The sequence below is a fragment of the Camelina sativa genome, chromosome 20 (genome assembly GCF_030686135.1).
Source record: "Camelina sativa cultivar CO46 ecotype springtype chromosome 20, ASM3068613v1".
Lineage (NCBI taxonomy): Eukaryota > Viridiplantae > Streptophyta > Magnoliopsida > Brassicales > Brassicaceae > Camelina > Camelina sativa.
The window spans coordinates 20,554,871-20,569,068 of NC_141899.1; the positions used below are offsets into that span (position 1 = coordinate 20,554,871).

The window sequence follows — 14,198 nt, forward strand, 5'->3', positions numbered from 1 at the left end:
ACTTATACCCATTTTGTCCCAAAACAGGCTCATACCAAGAAAACATTGCTTAGAAGCTGTAAACAGTTATGTTAGTGTTTATGGGGTTAAAATGTGTCTTAATCCAATGCAACTAACTAAGTATAAGACTTTGAGATAGATGTGGAGAGTTTAAAAGCCAGTTATACCCATTCTGTCCCAAAACAGGCTAAAACAAAGAAAACATTGCTTAGAAGCACTAAACAGCTATGTTAGTGTTTCTGGGGTTAAAATGTGTCTTTATCCAATGCAACTGACTAGTTATAAGAGTTTGACATAGATGTGGAGAGTCTAAAAACCACTTATACCCATTTTGTCCCAAAACATGCTAAAACCAAGAAAACATTGCTTAGAAGCACTAAACAGCTTTGTTAGTGTTTCTGGGGTTAAAATGTGTCTTTATCCAATGCAACTGACTAGTTATAAGAGTTTGAGATAGATGTGGAGAGTTTAAAAGCCACTTATACCCATTTTGTCCCAAAACATGCTAAAACCAAGAAAACATTGCTTAGAAGCACTAAACAGCTTTGTTAGTGTTTCTGGGGTTAAAATGTGTCTTAATCCAATGCAACTAACTAATTATAAGACTTTAAGATAGATGTGGAGAGTTTAAAAGCCACTTATACCCATTCTGTCCCAAAACAGGCTAAAACCAAGGAAACATTGCTTAGAAGCTGTAAACAGCTATGTTAGTGTTTCTGGGGTTAAAATGTGTTTTAATCCAATGCAACTAACTAATTATAAGAGTTTGAGATTGATGTGGAGAGTTTAAAAGCCACTTATACCCATTTTGTCCCAAAACAGGCTAAAACCAAGAAAACATTGCTTAGAAGCACTAAACAGTTTTGTTAGTGTTTTTGGGGTTAAAATGTGTCTTAATCCAATGCAACTGACTAATTATAAGAGTTTGAGATTGATGTGGAGAGTTTAAAAGCCACTTATACCCATTTTGTCCCAAAACAAGCTAAAAACCAAGAAAACATTGCTTAGAAGCTGTAAACAGCTATGTTAGTGTTTCTGGGGTTAAAATGTGCTGAAAATACAAATAAAAATTAATAAAATATAATTCACAAAAAAACTGAATCAACATTATTTAAGATAAATTTGTTATGTTTTTATCTCATAAGTACTAATTTTACCTCATGTCTTAATCAATTTTAAATGAGTGGAATTTATAAAATAAAAACATATATCAAGATATAGAGACATGCTCATCAAATAGCTGAAGATTCATTCCTATAATTATAATTTATTTAGAATTATCTTATGTCTTGACATATGCATTACAAAAATACATGTGTTGAAATTATAAAATCAAGCATTTTAAAATATTACTAATATTCTTAAATGATACATATTAATATTTTTAAATTTTCAATCTAAAATAAATTTCATTGTTAGACATTCAGTTAAGTAATCACATTTAAAATTTTAATAACAAAAATAATATGAGCATGATATGAGATAATATGTATATAGGTTAGTATGTTAAATTTAACAATAAAAATAATCAGTAAAAATCAGTTAACATCCACAAAAATTTTAGAAATCCAAAAATACCCTAACTATTATTCTTCTATATGTCATAATTTTATAAGTAATACCTTGTCAATTTTCATAAATTAACCAAAAATTTATTCCTACAAACTCATTTTTTTTTTTCAGGTTTTTACATATTACTACATTCATTAAAATCTTTAAAATAACCATGTATTGAAATTTTTTTTTAAAGTTCATTATTATTTCAAGGATTTGTGTACTTACTTACAAACAAAATTTACAACGACAAATACAATTTCTATCTGACTAAAATTATGTTAAATAACTTATGTTATTCTTTTTAACTTTGTTATTCATTATTTATTGATTAATATACATGCTTAATAAATTAAGTTTTTGCTTACACATGTCAAATTTTATTGAGAACACATGTATAATATAATTAGCATGCAATGAAAAATATATTGATTTTGTTAGTTTTCCTTTTTGATTTACAAAAATAATTTTTTTAAAATATAACATGTAAAATTCTGTAATTAGCTATCCTACTACGTTATTAAAAAAAAATTGACACGTGTCAACATCTAATCAGTATATTTGACACGTGTCATAATCTTGTTAATCAGTTTTGACATCAAGCTTTATATAATAAGTTGTCAAATCAATTTAAACATGCATGTAACTAAAACAAACTAAACTCAAAAATAAAGTTCTATCAGTGTGGTCTAGGGCTGCCTAGGCGCCGTCTAGGCGCTAGGCGCTCTGCAGATGCCTAGACGATCGCGTATACCGCCTAAAATCAAATAATATTATTTTAATATATATATATATATATATATATATATATATTTATTTATTTTTAACGACATATATTTAAATTTTAAAGTTTTATATTCATATACATATTTATAAATGTTCATATGTTATGAATCTAAATTAAATAAATGTATTTTTACTAATTTTAGTTTATGATTATTATTATATATTTTTCTAACATATAGTTTTACATAATTTGATATATAATATCATATATGTATATATAATGTTTTGTATTGTAAACGCTTAAACCACCTAAAAACGCCTAAACCCCGACTAGGTGTTCTAGGCTCTAGGTGCTGGGTCACCGCCCACATATCGCATAGCGTTTTCTTGAACACTGAGTTTTATTAAATGAAAGATTAAATAGCAAAAAATTAAGATACGATCAAAGAGCTGCTCACCAGTACTGTTTCTTATTTAGATCCAAATCCTTATTGGTCGCTTCATATTCAAAGTATTCTGAATTTGTTCTCGAATCTTCTCGTAAAATCCAACCGATGAAGAACCCATCTCAATCATGGCATAACATTAGATGTTGTAGCGGTACTAACAAGAACAAGGGAGGAAGATAATTCATCATTGTTCCTCTTCAGAATCTCCATCCTACGATTAACATCTTTGAGATGTTGTTCAATTAATGAACCCAAATCTCGAAGATCACATGTTGGGAGACGAGAAACCAAAGTTTTGCCACTAAGACAATCAAACATGATGTTTTTCATCTCCAAGTCTTTCTTCTCTTTCCGCACCTTCTTCCAAGACTCGGTTGCTTTGGTGATCCTTTGTTGGAGAAAGGTCTCTTGGTTGACCATCTTCTTGGTCTTGTCCATCACCGACATCATCCTCCATTAGGACACTACCTTGTTAGCCGTCTCTCTCGATGGCCACACCTCCGGGTTGGGCTCTTACGCATTGTTGACGAAAACACATATGGAGACGTCACATAGAGTTGCCTACCTTGATATTTCTTCAAAACACTTATTTTTTCTTTTCTTGAATGTTGATTTTCTTGCTGTTTCATTTTCTATGAAACTCATTTTCACTTTCTAATAGGGAATATATGGGCCATGGGCCATGGAGTTAAGATGGACCAAAGTCCATTAGGATTTAGCATTATGAGATTAGGGTTAATGTACCTTCAATCCTATATATATATATATATATGTTTGTATAGCCTCTATTTCAACTAGACAAGTTAATACAACACAATAATATTCTTCCCAAAACCATTCTCTAAATCTATCATGGTAGTAGAGCTGTGGAAGGCGCTCAGAGTTTTGTAAAGGCCATCATAGTTGTGGAATGCACTCAGACCGTTGTTAAAGTCTTAGAGCTATGGAATGTGCTCAGACTATTGTTTAGGTCTTAGAGTTATGATATGCGCTCAGACCATTGTTAAAGCCATCATGGATGTGGAATGCAGTCAGAATATTATGAAATCAAAGAGCTGCGGTATGCGCTAAAGTTATTATGAAGATCAAAGATGTTGCAGAAGGCGCGCTCAGAGTTTTGTGAAGATCAAAGAGCTGCATAAGGCGCACTCAAAGATCAAGGAGTTGCTGAAGACGCGCTCAAAGTTTTGCAAAGATCAAAGGGATGCGGAAGGCGAGCTCAAAGATCAGACCGCTGTGCGGGTAGAGCTACAATGGATTTGGATTCGAGTTAACAATCGAGAAGATATCTGCAGTTTCATGAGGTGCTTCGTCTCATACGCGAACTGAGACCAGCATGGATTGTAAGTGCAATCGTGGTCTTGTCTATTATCTGACGGCACGAGATTTTGGGGGAAGCTCCGTGACGTCTTGGGGTAGCTTTTCACTGGGGGGATAGGATAGTTAACAGTTGTTTTTTTTTATGGTTTCATCTTTAAGACTAAAATTTTCTGTTATTTTTGTCAGTTTTGTTTCAAGGTCATTTTGGCTGCGTGACTTGTTGTAGGGTGTTTCTAGACTGATGCATATGTGGGGAGAGTCTCTCCTGGTTGTGTTTTGTTGTTCGAATCACCTTGATAAGGTGAGTGCGTGACTATGAGCTTATATGAGCGACTGGGTTGTATGACTTGTTTGGTGTAATGATGTGTAGGTGTGGTGAATGTGTTATGGGTGTTCTGTTTAATGGCTGGTTTTTTATGTTTTTATTTGTGGTTGTACTATTGATTTGTTTGTGTGCATAACTCGTAGATGGAAGGATCACCTCGCTGAGTATTTATGGTAATACTCACGCCTCTCATTATGTTTGTGGTGCAGGTAATGTGTGACGTGAAATTATTGCAATGAGGAGGTGGATGATCTATATTTGATTTCTTTTTTCTTTCTTTTGCAAATGTTATAATGAAAATAAGATACTTCCTCAGAAAATCTAGTTAATTTGCGCACATCTTTGGTGCTATATGCTTAGTTATATATTTTCGTTATAATTTATAAAATTAATGACTACACCAAGTGTGGTTTTTAAATAATCAGAAAATTTCAGATAAAATTAAAATTGAATGTGTTGTGATACGCATATGCCCCCTATTCTAGAAATGACTAGGCGCTAGTCGGGTCGTTGAGGTAGGCCTAGCGATTAGTCAATTAATGGGAGATTATACGAGGATTAATCGGAGACTAGTTTTATAGTTTATATCTAACATTGGAAAGTATATATATTATTTCATGAGTAAAATTTCAAATGGTGCAGTCGTTTCAGTCTTTATAATTGATTTGAATCCCAACTGTTTTTTTAATCAATTCACTTTATCAGAGGGTAAAATCAGTATTTCTCTTCATCTTCTTCCTTTTGACTGCGCACCTACAACCTTAAAACGTGAACAAGTATAATTTCTTCCGTTTTATCATTTTTCTGTACGATTTACACCATACTTTATACACAATCTTCATTGATTTCTATCATAAATCTAACAATTTGAGTTTTCTTCACAGATCCGATTTATTGGCCGAGTTTACTAAACTCGCGGCGGTTAGGTGCAGCCGATTGCTTTTCCGGTTCCGCCATGACCGGTTTTTAAAACAGGGTAGTTACCTAATAATCAAAATAACATAAATGTGTCAAGGTAGAACCTTTAACCAACAACAATTAATAGGAAAAAAGCAAAGACAACATTAGATATTTTTCTTATGCAATGAGAGAACAAAAAGTAAAATACAAATAAAAAAACTGAATAGTTCACTAGAAAACATGTTTTTATTAAAAATTACTAGGTTTTGAACCCACACTACGCGTGGGTTTATTTGATATATATTGATGAAAATTATATATGATTGATGACGGTAATGAATTATTATCTTATATTTTTTTTAATTAGTATTAAGGAAAAAAATTAAATTTCAGATACACAGTTTTAAAAAAATTTAAAAATCAGTTGTGTTATCAAATCAAATCTGATCTAAAAAATCATGAATTTAACTCGACATCCAGGCGAGGCGAATCAAACTGGTGACCTCACATATCCTAAACCATTTCTTTGACCACTAGAAAAACAAAACAATTTTATAATCATGAATTTATTTTATTTTTCATATTTAATTGATCGCTACCACCTATGTTTTCATGTTTTTTATTCAATGTTTTCTTATTCTTCATATTATTTATTGTCATTTTCATTGTCAAATTTTATGGTAATTGTCATCGTTACTTTTATCGTCTGGTTCTTCGTTATACTCTTCTTCTTTTTCTTCTTCCTCGTCAACTTCTTCACATTCTTCCACTGAAAAAATCTTTTTTTTAGATTACCATATAATTTGTTAACCATCAAATTCCAAGACCAAAATCATTTCTTTCTCATAAAATTTGTGTAATTCATTAAGACCAGCATAGTCAACACATGCACCCAATTATTGATAATTTCATCTATATACTTATTCGGTTTTAGATCCAGACATATAAGAACTTCTCTAACCAAAATGCTTACTTGCAGTAATATGAACACATGTATAGTTAAAACAATATATGTGCTTTTCGTGAATCCTTTTTCTTTAAACTCAAATAACATCAAATCAAGGTCTTGCGACGTCAATCTTTCTTTCTTAGACTTAAAAATAAAAATTTTACTGCAAGAATATCAAATCATATGTAAAGTCATACACAAAAACATGTTTTACAGCTCATAAGAGATATAAAACACAAACAGAGATAAGTAAGATATTTTTAAGATATTAAAAAAATTTGATATATAATATTTAGTAATTCTTAAACTTTTAAAATTTAATAGAGATTAAATATTTTAAATATTTTAAACTTTAGATGTAGTTTAAATATTTGTAATATTTTTTTTTAGAGTTAAATATTAATGACACTTTAACTTTTATAGAGTTTAAATAGTTATAACCTTTTAAACTTTTAATGGAGGCATTTATAATATTTTTAAACATTCTATAAAGTTTAAATATAAATCTTTAAAATTTTTGATTTGTTAAAATAAATCAAATAAAACTTTTAAATTTGGAAACCTTATAAATCAAACTTCCTGCTAATTTATAGTTAAAAACATATTAGTTTTATTTATAATGATCAGCTATTTTCTAAAATTTTCTAGCCTATATGGGACGTTGTACATATTTCTTTTATTTCTATAGATTTTAATTTTTCTTTTGTTTTTTTCTAAAAAATCTTAATAATATAGGTTACTACTATATTTCCAAAAATGTTCATTAGTGAAATATCTAATTCTTATTGGTTGTTTTAAATCCTATATGGAAACCTTTAGGAGTTTATAGCTTCAATTTTTTATTAGTATAGATATAATATTTTAAAATTTCTATGGAGGTTAAGTAACTATAATATTTTAAAACATTTTATGAAGTTTAAATATTTTCAGTATTTGAACATTTTAAAGGTTCCACTATTTATAATATTTTAAACTTTTAAAATTTATAAATTATACTTTTATAAAAACCTTTTAAAAGCTAAGAATTTAAAACGTTATGATATTTTAAAACCTTTTAAAAGCTAAGACTTTTAGAAGTTTCAATATCTATAATATTTTAAACTTTTTTAAAAGTTTTTGAAATATAATATTTGAACCTTTTAAAAAGTTTCAATATTTGGGCCGTAACAAAACACGAAATCCCATTTCTTATTCGTTAATAGGCGCACCATATAAAATGAAAAAACTCTAGTTCTAAGCTTTTCTAATCTCTTTTTTTTTCTCCTCCTTCTATGTTCCCTTTTCTCATTCTACTATGTTCTTAGCTTCATCTTCCCCACCTTTTTTATGTATCGTCTTTTCCTCCGTGCGATATTATTTTTCACTCGTCCTCAAGAGAGATTGAAACGTTGTTGGCCTTGTCACCCTAATCTATAGTCAAAAAAAATCCATTCCCTCCTGAAAGGACCGACCCTTTTTTTAATATAAATAATAAATAATAAATGTACAAATAAACTACAACTAATGGTCTCATACCCACTAGCCACCTAACCACAATCACAAACAACAGCGGAAAACAATACCAATAAATATCCAATAATCACCAATATCATAACATAAACCATAACCAATAATAACCAATATCATAACATAAACCATATCCAATAATAACCAATAATCAGGAAACATGAAACCAGCAACTTAGCAATGTTTCTAATGACCCAACTCTAGCAACCTAGCAATGCCAGACAACATCAAACCGAGTCCCTAGAACATCCTCCTCTTCATTGCCTTGATTCCATGATCACACTTTGCCTTTACCTGCACCACAAACCATATTGCAATGCATGAGTATTTTATAAACACTCAGTAAGGCAATCCTCCCATCTAATGGGCTATACACACAAGCAATAGAGTATCTCTAACCATCACACAACAATCAACAAACAACAAATAACAAACCAGGACTCTGCATCGACCGACACCAACATGCATCGACCGATACCACATGGGGATGCATCCACCGACACAGAAGCTGCATCGTCCGATGCAAGTTAAACTTGCATCAACCGACACCCAATCTGCATCGACCGACGCATGCTCGACATAACACAAAAACCCTAGAGTTTTACGCGCCGTCCTCGCACTTGCATCGACCGACGCAAGATATGCATCGACCGACGCAATGCCAAGCACCGTGTTTTCCCCGAAACTTCTCGCCGGATCTTCGTTCCTACAACCACAAAACTCGATCTCAAGCCACAAGAAAGCTTCCTAACGTCCATAGCAACAATCTAACAAGTCTAACATCACACAACAAGCAGATTAAAGAGTTCTCTAGCTTAGATAAGCTATGGTCCTGCACTTACCTTTGCCAAGACGAATCTGAACCTAAAAACAAGAAGAAAACGCTTCTAGGAAACTCCTACAACGATCCTAGCTACAAATCTCCATAGGAACAGCCCCAAATCTCCAGAAATCACCAAGAACACTCACAAAACTCTTTCTCTCTTTCTATTTCTCGAAAACGGCCAAGAAACGTCGAATGAGACAAAAAAACACGACTTAAGGGTTTCCTTCTCCCTTTGTCCAAAATGCAGCGTTTAACTTAAGTCAAAACGCAGAAACTTGAACCTGCATCGACCGATGCACCATCTGCATTGACCGATGCAACTCCCAAACCGGGATTTTGGTTCACGGATGTTACAATTCTCCCCCACCAATCTAGATTCATCCTCGAATCTCGGACAACCATCAGCCAAGGACTCCCGTGCAACCATCTACACGGCCCGCAGTCCTTCGACTGATCTAAAGAAGGTCACCTGTAGGCGATAAACTCACGCTCCAGGCATTATTTGCTCTCGACTTTTTGGACTTTCCTTTACTCATAGGCCTAAACCTTGAGTTTTCATTGGCACCTCATCAGACCTAAGTCTGCATGCCAATGTTGGCTCCTCATCGGGCCTAAACCCGCATGCCATAATATATATAAGGAAAAATCCAAAACTTGTCTCTCGGGTTGCCACCCTACAGCGTGCCCCCGGATCGTCATCCGAAGTCGATCTTCCAACCATATTCCCAAGCCACAAAGTCTCTGAATATGGCAGTACTAGGAGAACCAAAGTCCTCCAAAAGCCGAGCAAACAATTCTGAACACGTCTGAGTCCTATCCCTATCCAGGTTTCCTTCCCGTGGCTCGCGTAAAACATCTCAATGTCCTACCAACCACATATCCCCTCACTGGAATACCTCATGACCACACAAGGATCATATACATGCCCCAAAGGCCGCCACAAAGGCCAAACAACATGTCCTAAAGAGAACCGCCACCAAGGCCAAACAAAATGTCCTAAAGAGGACCGCCACCAAGGCCAAACAAATGTCCTAAACAGGACCGCCACCAAGGCCAAACAAATGTCCTAAACAGGACCGCCACCAAGGCCAAACAAATGTCCTAAACAAGACCGCCACCAAGGCCACTCGTCCCGAAGGACCGTCACAAAGACCATCTGTCCCGAAGGACAACCTAAACAGGCACTCTGGCTAAATAGCCCGCCACAAAGGCCACACAATTGGATAAACAGCTCCCCACAAAGGCCACACAATGGCTAAACAGCCCGCCACAAAGGCCACACACGACTAAACAGCCCGCCACAAAGGCCACACATGACTAAACAGCCCGCCACAAAGGCCACACAATGTCTAAAAGACCGCCACACGCGGGCACACTGACTCGAAAGTCCGCCACCAAGGCCACACAAGCCCCTCCAAGGCTCTCCACCGCTAAAATGGACAAATTCTAACTCCCGTAAAACTTTCCATATTTAGCACTTTCCACTTTTGGAAACTTCTATTTCAGGAAATTTTTCTCCAAAAACCATGCCTCACGGAAACTTTGTACCCCGAGCACCACCTCATCTTATTACTGAGTCGCACAACCAACCACCCCAAGCGACCGAGTAAATAAGAGAGATGGGATGGAATACTCCATTCCCGCTCCAGCCACAGATTACAGATGGGACCAGGCTAGACAAATTCAAGTCGCGGCTTGCTTCTCATACCACTTCTTAAACCTTGCCTTCATCTTCGCCTTAGGCTCCCAAGTCTGCTCCTCAACACCATCACAGTCCCACAGGACTCTCAGCAAAGGAGTCTTCTTCTTCCGAAGTTCCTTGATCCTCCTCCCGAGAACCCTCACTGGTCTTGCCTGCAATGACATGTTAGGCTGAAGATCTTCAGGAATCTTAGCCAACACCCGCTCACCCTCACGGAGACACTTCCGTAACATAGACACATGGAACACCTTATGGAATGCACGCATAACCTCGGGTAACTCCAGTCTATATGCCACTGGTCCAACCCGCTCAATCACTCTTAATGGACCCATATACCTCGGACTCAACTTAGTCTCTGACAATGACCTGTTCGGATCCCGCAACATGGCCATCTTGAGGTACACTCTGTCTTCTACCTGAAACTCAAGATCTCTCCTCCTCCTATCAGCATAACTCTTCTGCCTATCCTGAGCCTCCTTCATGTTCAGCTTGAGAACCCGAATCTTCTCAGAGGTCTCCTGAACCAAATTAGCACCAAACATGCTCCTCTCCCCCACCTGAGTCCAGCATAACGGTGTACGACATGGTCTCCCATACAAAGCCTCATAAGGAGCCATCTAAATACTTGCCAGATAACTGTTGTTGTAAGCAAACTCTACTAGGTTCAGGTGATATGCCCAATGGCCACCCCAATCCAACACACACATCCTCAGCAAATCCTCCAGCGTCTGGATCGTCCTCTCAGACTGTCCATCTGTCTGGGGATGTTAAGCTGTACTCATATGCACCTTAGTGCCCATCTCTGCCTGAAATGCCTTCCAGAACACCGAAGTGAACTTAGAATCCCTGTCAGACACAATGCTCGCTGGCACCCCATGCAATCTGACTATCTCTCACACATACTTCTTAGCCAAGACCGCTGCTCCATCAGTCTTCTTAATGGCCAGAAAATGTGCTGACTTAGTCAAACGGTCCACAATGACCCAAATAGCATCAAAGGTCCGTGACACTGGCAATCCTACCACAAAATCCATAGTGATCATATCCCACTTCCACTCAGGAATGGGTAAACTCTTCAGTAAACCGCTAGGAACCTGATGCTCAGCCTTCACTAGCTGACACCCATCGCACCTCGAAACCCAACTAGCCACATCCTTTTTCATCCCGACCCAGTGATAGTACCTCTTGAGGTCACGGTACATCTTAGTCGCTCCTGGATGAATAGAAAACTTGCTCGCATGAGCCTCTCTCAGAATCTCCTGCCTCAACTCCTCATCCTTGGGCACACAAACCCAACCGTGCACCAAGATAGTTCCATTATCTGAGACCTGATACTCTGAATCTACATCCCTAGAGGCATTCACCAGCCCCAAATACTTCTCCTGAGCCAACCGCACCCTACTCAGAAGATCTGCTCTATCTACTGCTTCCAAACCCAACGGTTCCTGTGAAACAGCACACAAGCTCAAAGCACTGATCTCTCCTACCAGAGACTCCATCTCCTGCTCCTGAGCCGAAGCTACCCTCTTCCGACTCAGAGCATCCGCAACCGTGTTAGCCTTACCAGGGTGATAGGCTATCTACAAATCATAATCTGCCACAAGCTCCATCCACCGCCTCTGTCTCAAATTCAATTTCGGCTGAGTGAATATATACTTCAGGCTCTTATGATCTATATACACCTGTACCTTTGCACCATAAATATAAGATCTCCAAATCTTCAGGGCAAAAACTACATCAGCCATCTCCAAATCATGAGTAGGATAGTTGCCCTCATGCTTCCGCAACTGCCGCGAAGCATAGGCAATCACCTTACGGTTATGTTCTCTCTGCTGAGGCCCCTCCCATTGCTCTAGCCATAAGCTATGGCAGCTCCGGCTCGCAACCATAGGGGCCCGCCCCACGGGGCCATCCCATGCTGCATCAACACACACCCCAAACCAACTCTAGATGCATCAGTATATACCACATAGGGTTCTCCCTGCTCAGGCATAGCCAACACTGGCGTAGTAGTCAACATCTCCTTAAAGCTTTCAAAGCCCTCCTCACACTCCTGTGACCAAACAAAAGGAACATCCTTCCCTGTCAACTTAGTCATAGGGCGTGCTCTACTTGCAAAACCCTGCACAAACCTCCTGTAGTAACCTGCCAACCCAAGGAAACTCCTGATATCCGTGGCATTATGTGGTCTAGGCCAATCCTTGATAGCCTGAATCTTCTTCGAACCAATGCCTGCTCGACATTTCCGAAAACCCTAATTTGTGGAGGTGTCGATCAACATTTGGAGTCTCCCCGCGATCCTCGTATTGGTTCTCCTTCGATCACTAGCCTATATCTCCAATTCCAATCACCTCTAACTTGTCCAAGTCAACCACATGAGCGAAACCAAGCCACAGAGAATATGAAAATCAAACAAATATTCAAGGGAAACAATCACACAACTCATGGAACCCGAAAACAAAGAGACTCAATGTGACACCCCGGTTTGCAGAGAGATTTAAAATAAGTGATTTGGCCACCTATGTCACCAAAGTGCACTTATTGTTTGGGTCAAATGTATTGAGAGAACTCTAGAGTTAAGCATGCTTGAGCTGGAGTAGTTTCAAGATGGGTGATCTTCTAGGAAGTGATTTTCGGAACTGTGCGAGTGAGCACAAAACACAAGGAAAGATCATGTGGTGATTTGTAGGGATGGTAAACAACTCTATAAAGCTTCACAGATGTAGCAAACCGGCAGTCGGATATGGTTCAGCCCACATGACATGAGTGGTCATGGAGCCCACTAAGCGAGGTGGGGCCATGGGCCGGGAGTGTACATGGGGCAAACTAAGAAAGGTGACGGTCGGGACGTTACAAGTGGTATCAGAGCCAAATCCAGATTAGTGTAGAGTCGAGTAGGCTCACACTATTGGTAGTAATGTTCTTGGTGCGCAACGAGGATGTTGCAGTTTGTTAGTGGGGGTGAATTGTGAAAGGCAGGTTTGCAGAGAGGTTTAAAAGATTTGATTTGGCCACCTATGCCACCAAAGTACACTTACCTTTTCGGTCAAGTGTCCCAAGAGAACTCCAGAGTTAAGCATGCTTATCTTGGAGTAGTTTCAGGATGGGTGACCTTCCGAGAAGTGATTTTCGGAACTGTGCGAATGAGGACAAAATACAGGGAAAGATCATATGGTGATTTGTATGGATGATAAACAAGTCTTTTAAAGCCTCCTGTACGTCAAAAACTGACCGTTGGATATGGATGAGCTCACGGGCCTAGTGAGAAGACGTGATGCCCATTAACGAAGGTAGGCCCATGGACAGAGAGTGGACATGGGGCCCACTAAGAGGTGGCGATTGGGGTGTTATAATCAAGCTTAGATCAGTCATGGTCATACACTCACCTCTTTCAAGGAATATTCTGACACTAAACCCACGAAAATAGAACCCTTGCAAACCTGTACCACATCTTCCGCCTCAAATCTCCACCCAGAAGAACAGTCTCTCAATAATAGGCAAATGATTTCTTCCAAAAGCTCACACGACTCAAAAGAACTTCTCCTTCTTTTCTCTTTCTCTTTGGAAACGACAAAAGAGACTCCCCAAATCTCTAGGTTGAGTTCCAGCTTAAATATCACGGTTAAGGTTTTTTGCCAAACCAAACAGTTTGTGCTCCTGCAGCTTACTCAACTTAGCAAACAGCTTCTGCTCCTGAAGCTTCTCCAACACTGCTCTAAAATGTACCACATGCTCCTCAGAACTCTTGGAGTACACCAAAATATCGTCAATGAAGATAATGAAAGAAACATCCAGAAACTCCTGCAATACATTGTTCATCAACCTCATGAACGTTGCTGGTGCGTTAGTCCACCTGAAAGGCATCAACAGGAACTCATAATGCCCCTACCGCATCCTGAAAGCCTTCTTCCTCACATCTGCCTCATCTATCAAAATCTGAT

At 37.6% G+C, this 14,198-nt stretch overlaps 1 pseudogene; it reads right to left on the bottom strand.

Moving 5' to 3' along the window:
- Positions 1–2,734: 2,734 nt before the first annotated feature.
- LOC147919205 (agamous-like MADS-box protein AGL80 pseudogene) lies at positions 2,735–3,413 on the bottom strand (annotated as a pseudogene).
- Positions 3,414–14,198: the final 10,785 nt, after the last annotated feature.